The sequence below is a fragment of the Sminthopsis crassicaudata genome, chromosome 6 (assembly GCF_048593235.1).
Source record: "Sminthopsis crassicaudata isolate SCR6 chromosome 6, ASM4859323v1, whole genome shotgun sequence".
Classification (NCBI taxonomy): Eukaryota; Metazoa; Chordata; class Mammalia; order Dasyuromorphia; family Dasyuridae; genus Sminthopsis; species Sminthopsis crassicaudata.
The window spans coordinates 211,495,409-211,509,330 of NC_133622.1; the positions used below are offsets into that span (position 1 = coordinate 211,495,409).

At 36.1% G+C, this 13,922-nt stretch overlaps 1 protein-coding gene across 3 annotated transcripts in view; it reads left to right on the forward strand.

The window, feature by feature from the left end:
• Positions 1 to 13,922, forward strand: part of NELL1 (neural EGFL like 1) — an 855,798-nt gene that overhangs the window by 116,626 nt on the left and 725,250 nt on the right. The gene's annotated exons all lie outside the window — the stretch shown is intronic.

Here is a 13,922-nt window from a genome sequence, read left to right on the forward strand (position 1 = left end):
GCTTATTGGTTTTTTTTCACCAGTTTCCTTTTAAAAGCTAGGTAGTCCAATTTGCTAGGATTGGAAAGTTTCAAAAGGAGGGTTTGGTCAGGACAGGGAAGACAGATGTCATACACAGTGTGTTTCAGGAGAGGAAGCTTTTATATCATCTAAAGGAATTTGAAATCCATCGGTCCCATTATGCTTGTTGCATTCTGGACAGCTTGGTAATAGTGCCCAGGGGTGGTTTTTTGATCTCTCAGAACCCACTAGAGCATCTTACACATTTTGATCTGAGTTCAATTACAAAGAATGGACTATGTCTTTAGATGGGTCCATGTACTGTTGTTATAATAACAGCACAAGCTGACCATACTGTCAGAAGAGCTATTATTCCACCGGACATGCCCTCAATCAGAGGGATATTATGAAGAGTTCTCCTTCCAGAACCTGTCATGCAGTGACACGATAAGACTAATTTCAAGGACATTTTGACTTCAAACTGCATTTCAGATCAGCAAGTGCTGTATTTCAAATTCATATAAATTCAACATTTATTATGTGTATTTGATGCACTGCATGCCCATGCTATGTCTTGAGAGGAGCAGACGAGTTTGGGTATGACACTTTTCCCTCCCTCATGGTGGGATAAACTAATAGTGATATTAAAGGTCTTACTTTCATGGAGTTTATCATTTTATACAGTAATTATGGCTATACAAATAACTATGATGCAAATTTTAATGCATTTGACATTTAAGATCAGCTGGTTTTCTTGAGTAAACAATAGGAAACAGTTCTTACCATCTTGACTGAAAACTGGTTAGCTTGAAGTCCTCATTCACATTCAGTGCAATTTGTGAGAAAGATTGTCCCTCAGGCACATCTTGACTTGTGGCTACAAGAGAATGTTCCCATAGATTTCAATCTATAGGGTCCCTCTATATATATTTTTTTCTACCAGATTGCTCTAAGTTCCTGAAATTGAACTCCTCACTCCCTAAAGACATTGAATGCCCTTGTTAAAATGCAAACAGAGTTCAAGGGAGGGAAAAACAGGAGAGTGACATCACTGAATTTATGTAAAGGTGACCTGAATTAATTTATCCAATCAGCTATTAATGAGGACACTGAGGGAATGGTCCAGCTCACATGATGTTCTGTCTTTTATTACAAATTTGAAAAACATCAGCAAGGTGTATTTTCATATACAAAAAAAAATAGTAGGATAAGGGAACTGCTTGTGACACCATGAATCTCTACTATATAGTTTGTTTTTTAAAGTGTGGTTAAAAGAAAAGAGAGAGCTTAAGCATTTCCTCTGCTCTGACACTCTGCTAAATAATTGGGATACAAATACTGAAGTGAAGAAAGTTCTTTTCTTTCAAGGAGATTACAATATAATAGCAGTGGGTGGGTGGAGAGATAGCAAATTAAGAGCAGTAGTGATGAGGGATAGCTATTTTAACTTGGAAAGTTCAAAAGTTTGTGAATGAAATCTTCCAAGAGGGGAATGGCATACACTTTCTAATAATAGAGATTGTTTTTACTTATGATTCCAGAACTGAAAATTGAGGGTGGGTGGGAAGAAAAGCAAGATTGTTGATAAGGGAAGAGTCAATATTACCAATATTTTTCTGCTTAGATGTATCCACAGTTGAATTCCCTACTACTTTAAAATGTTTCATTGATACTTTTCTTTTTTGATTCTTCTTGTGAAGTGAAGATTAAAAAATTTGAGACACATACTTTCTAGGTAATTTAATCATTTTTTTATAAGGCCCATATGTTAATAAAAAGATGATCATTTGGCCAACTGGCTTAGATCAAAGAGCCCTAATGGTGGTGGACTTAGAATTTTTATGTCCTTCAAAGAGGAGGTGTGACTATAGAAAAGTGGGTATAACTATATTAAAATGAGGGTCTTAACATAGTGACATGTATCACCGAAATCTTGGTTAATAGAGACATAAATTACCATAGTATTTGTTAACACAAAAGAGATTCTACATTTTCCCAGATTGACCAAACACAATGAATGGGAATACATCCATTAGCCCAAACTTTTCTTTGTCTGTTAAGATCTTGGCTTGTGTAAATCTTTACATGAGATTTCGTGGGTTGCTTTTTAGATAAGGAAATAGAAAAAGGGAAAAATCTGATCCTTACACAATAATTAGTTATTAAATACAAGCGAAAACTATTAATTTCTCACAGGAGCTAGGAATAATAAGAGGTAGAAGTAAAGAGATAAATTGCATACATGGAGGCATCTCCACACAAAGGCAGGTAGGAGATCCTACCATCATATGTGATGAAGAGCAAAAAGACAGAGAAGCTAATAGTATCAGAAAAAATATAAATCAAGACATTTTAGATAGAAAATCTTACATGTATATTAAGAAGTATATATGTTTCTCGATGTGATCTATATACAAATACAAATATATAGTTGAACACATTTGTATATATGCATGTGTACATGCATAGATATATACATATCTATATATATGTATATACATACACATGTATATACATATATCTGTATGTATATAGAATGCATATACATACATTCTACTCATGCAAATATATAAATGCATACACACATATATATATGGACATACATAGATACACACAACATATATGTATATATAAATATATATGTATATGTGTGTGTATATATATAATTTAAAAGATATAAAGTGATGGGTACTTTCTAAAGATTGATATGTAGTAAAATATGGACATAGTCTCAACATTAGGCTAACCCCTACCACATCTGATAGACTACTTGTGTAGCAAACTTACAGGAAGAAGTGTGGTAGTAGCAGCCCAGGACTGGCAGAGCTGGACAGGTTGTGATCTTCATCCTTGAAAAGGATATCCACACCGACAAGATCACAGGTCAGTCCGAGTATGGCTCATATGTTCTTTACAAAGAACTCATCTAAGAAAAGTGCTGCTGTGAGCTCACTAAGAATAGAACCATGATTATCTTTACCAGAAGAGAGATGCTCGGGATAGTAGCAGGGCCATGAACAACATCTTAACAGTGAGCACATATTTTAAGGAACTTTGATTACATAGGATTTCAGCCAGGTTTTTTTTTTTTTTAGATATAATGAGATACAACTTCTTTAGACTTAATCTGTGCAAATGGTCACAGGAAAAGTGAATGCTATTTTAGTCAACAGTTTTTTGCTTTCCACAGAGACCTGTGCTGTTTTCATTGCTGCATTGTTCATTTTGGCATAAGTAAATGCTACAGATATGTAGGTAGTAAAACTATCTCTATCTAGAAGCCTAAGGGAATATATGTAGTTTTTGTGATTAATTTAACTCATTCATTATGTTAAAAATATTTATTTTGTGAATTTGCTTTACATTAGGATGAAAGGATAAATAATGCCCAGTTTTAATTTCCTTCTATATCTACTCAGTCTCCAGAATAAATTCAAATTCTTTTCAGATTCCTGAATACCTGAATTTATTGAATAAGGGTCCTGATCTTTTTTTTTATTATTATAACTTTTTATTTACAAGATATATATATGGGTAATTTTTCAGCATTGACAATTGCAAAACCTTTTGTTCCAACTTTTCTCCTCCTTTCCCCCACGCCCCTTCCGCCAGATGGCAGGTTGACCAATACATGTTAAATATGATAAAGTATAAATTAAATACAATATATATATATGTATATATATATATATATATATACATATATATATATATATATCCAAATAGTTGTTTCACTGTACAAAAAGAATCAGACTTTGAAATAGGGTACAATTAGCCTGTGAAGGAAATCCAAAATGCAGGCAGACAAAAATAAAGGGATTGGGAATTCTATGTGTTAAACTTAAGAGGAGTTATAGAAAAGGATTCTAAATGATATATGCACTTAAGGAACTTACAATGTACTATGGGAGATGACATACACAAATATTATGTGACATTGTTTATTTTTTTCCCATAGCATTTATCTGGCAAACAGACCCATAAATTCAGTGTAAAGAAAGGTATTTTTTTTTACCTGAAGTTGATTCCCAAGCCTTAAAGTACTCCCAAATCTTCTTTGGGAATTCCCTTTGCCATAAAATGTAGCAACAATGTTCATATATATTGGGGGAACAGATCGATGATAACTGGCATCCTAGCAGATTCACTTTTAACTATTCAGATATAGCTGTTGGAACAGAGAATGATCAGAAGGGGCAAGAAGTTTGCTTTCGATTATGAAGGGTATTCTATCAATAAATGTAGGGCAATGTGAATATGCACATCTTCCTCCTGTCTCTTTGAGGCTTAAAGATTTGCCCTGCATACATAGGACAATGTCACAAGATTGAGTGGAAGTATAATAATGGCTTTTTCAATGAGTCAGTGATGTTAGTGACTGACTGGTACTAATAAGATTTGGGAAAATCCCTTTGGAATAAATCACAAACTATATTTCTTTGAAAATCTGTTAGTAGAGAGAATCCTGAGCTGAGTTGGCTTGAGAAGAATCAGCTCCTCTCCTTGGTTCTCCCCCAACTAGTAAATGATTTTTGATAAGTCCTTTAGTCTCTTTGAGATTTCTCACTTTATTTATCTAAAAAGCAAATAGTTTGAATAAAATAATATCAAAAGTTTCTAATATAGGTAGAAGGAGCATATGGTTCTGGAGAAGATCTGGATTTAAATGTCATCGATGACACAATTATTAATTAATTAATAATAATGAACATTCATTAATCAGTGACTATGGGTGGATATTATGGTAAGCATTGGATACATAAAAAGAGGCAAAAAAAGGCGGTTCGTACCCTCAATGAATTTACAATCTAATGGGGGAGACAATGTGTAAACCTGTGGATAACACATACTATGTATAGGATAAACAGGAAATAATAGGGAGAAGACACTGGAATTAATAGTGGTTGGGGAAAGCTTCTTGTAGGACATGGAATTTTAGCTGATACTTAAAGGAAGCCAGTAGTCAGAGGAGAGGAAGCAAAGTATTTCAAGTATAATGGGACAGCCAAAAAGAATATCTAGATTATAAAATGGAGTGTTTCTTGTTGATGGAATTGGTCAGAAAGACACAATGTCACTGGATCAGGGAGTATGTATCTGGGAGTGTAAGAAGTCTGGAAAGATAGGAGGGGACTAGGTTATAAAGAGCTTTAAGTGCCAAGCAGAGTTTTTACTCTCTGAGGGAATAGAAAGATCGTGAAATTTATTGAGTAGGGGTGTACCTTGAATTTGTGCTTTATGAAAATCATGTTAGTGGCTGAATGGAGGGTGATTTGCAATGGGAAGACACTTGAGGTAGGAAGATCTATCAAAAGGATTTTGTAGAATCAAGGTGTGAGATCATGCATCAGAGTGGTGACAATGTCAGAGGGGAGAAGGAAGAAAATTTGAGAGATGTTGCATAGCTAAAATTAATAAATCCAGGCAGCTTCTTGAATATGGGGAATGAAGAGAGTTGGAAATAGTGCTGCATCCAGGAGGGCTCATCATGAATCTGAGGATCTGGGAGGATGGACCTTTTCTGTGGTGGGGAAGATAGGAGCAGTAAAGGGGTCGGAAAGAAAGAAATTGAGTTCTGATTGGGACATATTGAATTTTAGATGCCTATTGGACATACAGTTTGAGATGACTGAAAGACCATTAGAGATGTGACCTGGAAGTCAGGAGAGTACTGTAGTGAGTTGATAAGGATTAATTAACATCTTTGAGGGCCTACTTGAGGTGGTGGTTGTTGAGTCATACAACTCTTTGTGATCCCAAAGACCGTAGTATACCAGGCCCTTATATCTTCCACTGACTTTTAAAATGTGTCCTAGTTCATGTTCATTGCTTCCATAACACTGTCTATCTCATCCTCTGCCATTCCTTTCTCCTTTTGCCTTCAGTCTTTCTCAATATCAGTGTCTTTTCCAATGAGACCTGCTTTTTCCTTATGTGGCCAGAGTATTATTTAACCTTCAACTTTACTATGTGACCTTCTATTTAATAGTCATAATTAATTTAAGTATTGACTAATTTGATCTCTTTAATATTCAAGGGATTCAAGTCTTCTCTACTACCATATTTTGAAAGCAGTGACTCTGTAGTGCTCAGCTTTCCTTATACTTTGATTCTCTTGCTACTGGAAAATCATAGCTTTGAGGATATATAGCATAAATTTGTTGTAGAGCCAGTCAGAATGGATGTATGGGTTTGCCTACCTTTCTTCAGCAGTACTTCTGTAGGAATAAAAGTTAAGAATGATGGGAGTGATCCAAGGCTGAGACTTGACTGAGAGTAGTCAGCTATATCGTAAGGAGGTAGGGATTGAAGAAAGGAGTGTAGAATTGAGTTACTTTGCCAAGAAGTCAAAGTGAATTGTTTGGACAAGGTAATATCAAAAGCTCTTTCAAGCTCTAATTTATTATGGTTCTAAGATCATAACCACACACATCCCTACTTCAGTGCTACAGCTTTCAGTGTTCAGGACCTTGGAAAGCAATTGTCTAGATCAGTGGTCCTCATACTTTTTAAATAGGGGCCAGTTCACTGTCCCTCAGACTGTGGGAGGGCCGGATTGTAGTAAAAACAAAAGCTTGCACTCTGTCTCCGGCCCTCAGCCCATTTGCCATAACCCAGCAGGCTGCATAAATGTCCTCAGTGGGCCACATCTGGCCCATGGGCTGTAGTTTGAGAACCCCTGGTCTAGATGTTATTTCCTTGGGCCAGTTGTATAGAACAAGCATTGTTTTGGTATTGACAGTCTATTACTTTCTTGGTGAACAAAACTTGGGGCTTATTTTCTGTGGTCTCTTTTTTACTTAATTCTTATTTGCCTCATATTGAAAGATGATAACATCTTACTCTGCATCCTGTACCTTTTTATTGAAACCCAAAGTCCTTGATCTATAATAGACATCTAGGATTGGCTACTGATTGGACAAATGCAGCCTTTGGCTATAGGGTTAATGACTTACCACATTGAACACTGTACCATAGGAAACAGATGATTGATAGCTATACTCTTGGAAAATATGCCATATCCCATGTATATTGAAATTTTTTTTACACAACCACAATTTTAAAAATTACATTATTAGAGAAGAGAATGAATCCAAAGATCTTTGTCATTGCAAAATATCTCAAACTACAAATTCTTTGGCATAATAAAGTGTATTTACTTAGTTCTGAGATAGCTTTAGACATTGGAGTGTTGAATCTGTCATTCTCATTGAATTCACTCTCTCTTCCATCCATGCTCTGTACCCTGTGGCTGGTGTTTATCAAGTTCATTAGAGTCCAAGTTTCTCTTTGTCCTGCCTCCTAATGCAATCAAGAGCATACCCATTTATAATCCCCCTCCCTCCCTTTTCCCTTCCCTCCCTCCCTTTCTTCCTCCTTCCCTTTCTTCTTTCCTTCCTTCCCTTCTTCCCTCCCTTCCCTTCCTCTCTTCCTTCCCTTTCTCCCTTCCTTTTCCTCCCTCCTTTCCTTCCCTCCCTTCATTCTCCTTCCCTCTCTCTCTCCCTTCATTCTCTCCTTCCCCCTCTGTCTCCTTTCATTCTCTCCTTCCCTCCCTCTCTCTCTCCTTTCCTTCATTTTTCTCTCTCTCCTTCCCTCCCTCCTTTCTTCCTTCCCTCCCTGAAAAAAGATAGGTGAAAGGATTAACAGAAGTTTGGAATAATAAATTGGTCTATTAGTTCTTCCTATCTATTTGCACTTTATGCCTTTTAAAGTAAAGGGCATAATTGAAATAAAGTGTTCCTCTTGTCTATATTGTCTATATATTTTTGCTGCTTCAAACCAGCAGAAAATTAATAAGAAAGCAATTTATTTAGCCCAAGGCCACATATATAATATATGGAAGGAAAAAAAGGGGAACACTGAGTTGCTGGTTCATTTTGATTTTTCCTATGTGGCTCTGCATATATTTGAGTTTGAGTTTTCTGTGGCTGTCTCACTGATGTCACTCTTTGGGATGAATGAAAAAGGAAAAATGCAATAAAAATGAATGGTTTCTTGTTGGAAAGAAATCTAGGTCTGCCTGTTCTATGGTTTAAACTTCATACTGTAGGTTTGATGGATCTACACGGCTATTATTTTTTAAAAGGAAAATTATGAGAGAAAACAGATTTGAACCAGCACAACAAAGATGACAGAGCGCTGTTTGAAAAATATGATGTCTCTTTCCTTGCATGCTTCCCTTGTTGGAGCAGAGCATGAGGAATAAAAAATGAATGAGTCACACAAACTTTTTAATTGGAAAAAAAAGATTTTGAATCTCATGTTTGTTTTCTGGTAAGAGCAGTGCTCTAGAAGTTGTCATTGAAAAGAACTGATTTTATACTCCTCTAAACAAATTCATTTTTCTTCCTAGTGACTTTAATTAAACTTATGTTGTAAATAATAACAGCAGGAGGAGCTGGAGTCAAGAAAACAAATTCATAGCAGCACCTGTTGTACTGTTTCCATTTTTTTTGGGGGGGGGGATGAGAGAGGGAGGATGTATAGAGAAAACAGACTTGGAAAGAAAAAAACCATAAAAGATCATATTTGCCCCCTTTTTATTCCTTAAATTCTTTTGACTTACCCCTTAGTATATTCCTTCTAGGTTTTAATGTGTGCTTCTCTGATCCAGGAGTTAAAAACAGCTAGCCTATTAGATAAAGCTTCTGTATTCCCATTTAAGTTTTTCCTTAGTAATTAGAGTGGAAATGATTTCAGTTCTCTTTAAAGGAATCCTAGCCCTCCTCAGGCATGGCATGTAGGATCCAGTCTCATTAGGATTCATTAGACTACAAGGATCACTTTTCTGACAGCTCATTGCACAAACACGAACTTTCACTTCTGGGCAATGCAGTTAGGTCCATCAACATACCACCTTGTCATGTACCTGTATAACTGGAGGTGAATTCCATTTCTGCTGGAAGTAAATAGCCCTGGGAAATGATTAAACTTTGCATAATAGAGCTGATTAGCATAAGCCAAGAACATTTATATCCATACCTGTTTTTCAAATCTGTTGCCTTCTTAGGTTGGAGATCCGATTTGCCATAAATAAGAAACTATGGAAAATTAAGACAGCAGAATTTTGAAAGCATTCTTCTTCCCTTCCCCCTTTCCTTTCAGCAGTCACGAAACCAGTCAAAAATGGGAAAAGTTGTTTGGCCCTTTTCTAATCAGTATTTCCTTATTTTCCCCCATATCTTTAATCCCTCATTGTATTTGGCAAAGCATGTTTATGTTTATTGTGGTTATAATTCAGTAATTCTATAGATATATCCAACTCTTCATGACCCAGTTTGGGTTTCTCTTGGCAAAGATACTAGAGAACTTGGCCACATTCCTTCTCCTGCTCATTTTACAGATGAAGCAAAGAGCCTTATCCAGGTCACATGGCTGGCAAATATCTGAGACTGGATTTGAACTCAGGTCTAACTCAAGTCCCAGTGCTCCATTACCTCAATTCCTAACAATCCTGCAGGGCACACATTTTATTTTCTATGTTACATTAAAGATGATTTGCAGAGAAGTGAAGTGACTTTACCAAGATCACAAAGTCAACAATAGTTTGCTGCAAGTAGGACTTAGATGTCCCCTTGACTTCTTTATTTTTTATTGAGATATGGCATTATGAAAAAAAGTATAAGATTTGGAGTCAGAGGATTTGGCTTCAGGTCTTGGCTCAACCACTTACTATTTGGGGATCGTGAGGAAATTACTTTGTCTTTTGGGGGCCTCAGTTTTACCATCTGTAAAATGGAGGAGTTTTTGCTTTCTAAGATTCCTTTAAACTTTTAATCTGTAATATTATACTTTTACTCTATAATATACTGATTGCTGTCAGAGAAAGTTGAGGAAGAGCTCCATCAATTTCTGCAAAAAGACCCCAAAAGTCCCTAGATGAGCTATTCAAATGAATCAATCATATAGATTAAATATTCTTTAGCAAATCATAAATATTTTAAAGTCTAGAGTTTTATTAAATTTCTAAAATTGAAAAAGTTTTCACTTAGGACATGGAATAGGTCAGGATCATCTAGAAATCCTGGATATACAAGTATTTGATATTAGTAGTATAGCACCAGGTAAAGAAGAGAGCAGCTAGACAGAGCATTGGGCCTGGAGTTGGGAAGATCTGAGTTCAAATCTAGTATCAGATACTTACTAGCTGTGTAATCCTGGGAAAGTCCCTTAATTTTGTTTACTTCAGTTTCCTCATCTGTAAAATGAGCTGTAGAAGGAAAGGCAAACTGCTCTAGCTTCTTTGCTAACAAAGCACTATGGGGTCATGGAGAATCATATATGACTGTAACATAATTGAACTATACCAACAACAAATGCAAATATGCAAACAAACTCTGTGTCTGACAATTGAACACCAAAAAAAGGTAATGAGTTCTAGGGTGGCAACATAATTTCATTACTTTCTTTAATCCACTAAGCCTTTATTAAGTGCCATCCACTAAATTTTCTATACAAAAATGAAGAAGTCTTTGACATCAAGAAGCGTATATCCCAGTAGCATTTACATGGAGGAGTGAATATAAAATATATACTAAGAATATATAAATTGATTTGTGAAGAGGATATAAGACAAGCTTCATGGAGGAGGTGGTACCTGAACTGAGATTTGGCGGAAGCTAGGGCCTCCCATGGTAAGAAGGGGAAGTACATTCTGAAAACATGGGAAACATTGTGCAGAGGAATCAAGGTGGGAGAGAGAATAGGAATTACCTGATCTTTGGAGTAAGAGGACCCGGACTCTCAATCTTGGCTCTGTTACTTAGATGTGTTACCTGAGGCAAGTTCCGATTCCTTACCACCACAAAAGAGATGCTACAGACATTTTTGCTCTTGTGGGTCCTTTTCCTCGTCTAAATGACTTCTCTATTCCACTTCAGTTTTGCATATATATATATATATATATATATTTCTATGATCCTATGAGCCTGTCAGCATTGTATATGAAGAAGAGCAAATCCATCAGCTTGGGTGGAACAGAGAATGTGTGAGGAGTGATGTGTAATAAGCCCATAAAAGTAGGCTGGAAACAAATAAGGAAGGTCTTTAGATGTAAAACTGAGGTGTTTTATCCCAGAGGCAATAGATGACATTTCCTGCCATTCTGAAGCCCTGCCATTTTCCATACTCCATTTCTTGATTTCCCTTAAATTAGTATTCATCAGATGATAAATGAGACCTTGATATTCCAGCACCATGTGACAGATGCTTGCCTTTTCTCCCAGTCTGCCTATGGCAGAGTCAAATTTGAGATAATAGAATCAGAAGCTTTCCTTTTCCTAATGCCTCTTTAAGCTTTTATTCAAATTTATTTTTTCTATTAAAGTCGTCTTTCTTTGCATCCTCCTGCTTGTATCTCCTCTTCAGACTCATCTTGCATGCATTCACTAAGTTAATTTTAAAGTACTGAAATGTTAGTATGATTTCTCTCTTTAATGAGTCCCTACTACCTGATGGGTAAAGACCAAAATTTTTAGCTTGAAAATTACCCCCTCCAGGATCTTGCTTTGCATTCTCATTGCCCACATAGTGTCTTGTACAAAGTAGGTGCTGACTAAAATGTATATGGAGATGAATTGAAATGGAGGGGCTCTGCCTTGTTCAACCTCTCACTCAGGGAGGAATCTTTTTGGCAGCATCCCCGAACAGATGGCCATCTAGCTTCTCCTACGACTCTTTCAGCGATGGGAAGCTCACTGTCACATGCTGCACTGTCAGACCATTTTATTCATTAGAAAAAAAAATCTTCTTAATGTTGTCAAAGTCTACCTCCTATCTGCAAGTACTAATAGTCCAGCCTTCTGAAACAGTATAGAGCAAGTCAGAATGAGGCGTTCTTTGATTTATGAGCTCTCGGGGCTTTTCATGGAATTGGAAATGTTGATAGACATGTTCATGACTTCAGTAGGGCAGGGATAATATTGTATTCTTTCTTAGCATCGTGTGTTACATTCAGTCCATTTGTATGCTATGCATGTACCTCATGGAGAGTACATAATGGCAGTGGGCATAGTCTTAAATCATGACTGGCAGGTTTCAAATGAACTATTTGACCATTTCCTAGAACGTAGAAATAGATGCATTGCTCTCATCTCTAGCATTATCTATTGGGTGTTGACACAGTTCCAATATAAATTTTGATTTTTGGTGTCTTAAGATGATCCCTTAAGACTCTCTGAGGAGATTTTTGTGGAATTATAGATTTTTATAATTGGGCAGGACCTGTGAGGTCAGCCATTGAATCCCTGATGGGAAGCAGGAGACCTTCCATAATATCCCAACATGTGGATGTCTAGACTTTTCTTGAAAACCATCAGTAATGGGGAATTAGTTCTGTTAATTTGATCAGTATGGATTATTAAGATTGATCAATCATCATTGATTAAGATTCTTCTATGTGATAGGCATAATGCTGGATCCAACCAATACAAAGTGAAATAGTCCATTTTCTCAAGACATTTACGTGCAGTTGAGGGGTAACAACATATGCATGTATAAAAGTGTATTATATGTATACTTGTGGTGACCTGTATGGTTTACAAATGACTACTATTGGGTACATTGAAGCATTTGTTGAGTTTTTATTGATACATGTGGATAGTGGAGAAGAAAAACATAGATGGATATCTATCAATGAATATATGCATACATACATATATAATGTATCATATATATATGTATATATATATATATATATATATATATATACACACACACACACACACAATGTTATTTAGTTAATTTTTTAGTTATGTCTGATTCTTTGCGACCCTATTTGGGATTTTCTTGGAAAAGATGCTGAAGTATTAAAGTATTAGTATTAAAAGTATTAAAGTATTAAAGTAAATGCCTTTCTGAATTCTCATTTTATAGATGAGGAAACTGAAACAGACTTATCCAGAGTCACACAACTAGTAAGTATCTCAGGCTGAATTTGAACTCAAATCTTCTGGATTCCATGTCCAGCTTTCTATCCACTGTGATACTTAACATATTCATATTCTAAATTTATTTCGATGTAAAACAAGATAATTTTAGGGTGATGGTGGTGAGTGAACTCTAACAATTGAGAGGAGTTAGAAGGGGCTTATATAGGAAGTGACATTTGACCTAAGCTTTTAAGGATGCTAAGGATTCCAAGAGGCAGAGCTGAGGAAGATGTGCATTTCATACATAGCTCAGCCTGTGCAAAGGCATAGATGTGGAAGATAATAGGGGCAGGGATTAAACATGTGTCTCTTTGAAACTGACCTCTCAGTTCTAAGACTGCCCCAATGGGACCAAGTAGAACAAGTCTTATACCTCTTTTCTCTATGATAGTTCTTCTAATATTTCAAGTAGCCCTTAGGTTCCCCCTTAGTCTTTTCTTTTCTAGGCTAAAGAGCTTCAATTGAAATTAAGAAGACCTGAGTTGAAATCTTGCCTCAACTATTTATTGCCTTTGAGTAAGTCAGTTATTTCCTTAAGTCTCAATTTCCTCATCTATAAAATGGGATAATAATATGCCTACCTCATAGAATTGTTGTAAAGGATCAAATGGGAAAATATATGTAAGGTATTTTGTAAACTTGAAAATGGCATGTAACTGTGATCTATTCAACTTGAGAAAGTCACTTTTATGATTCCAGGATTTCAGTGAATTTATGAATAGTTAAATGTAATGATGGAGGAGGAAACAGGGAAGAGGAATGAGGGAAGTTTGAGATGCTGCATCATTTTTTTTTTTTACCTTCACACTTAGGAACTGAGTGTTTTGTTGAAATGCATGGGAAGAGAGATCATAGCAATGCTAAGTCATAGAGCCCTTATTCTTCATCTGGCAGTGGCTTGTATGAATCACAGCACAAGAAGAATTGTGTCCTGGGCTCATGTTGCATTTGCATATGGCCAGCATCATTTTGTCATCAACAAGAAATCTGGCA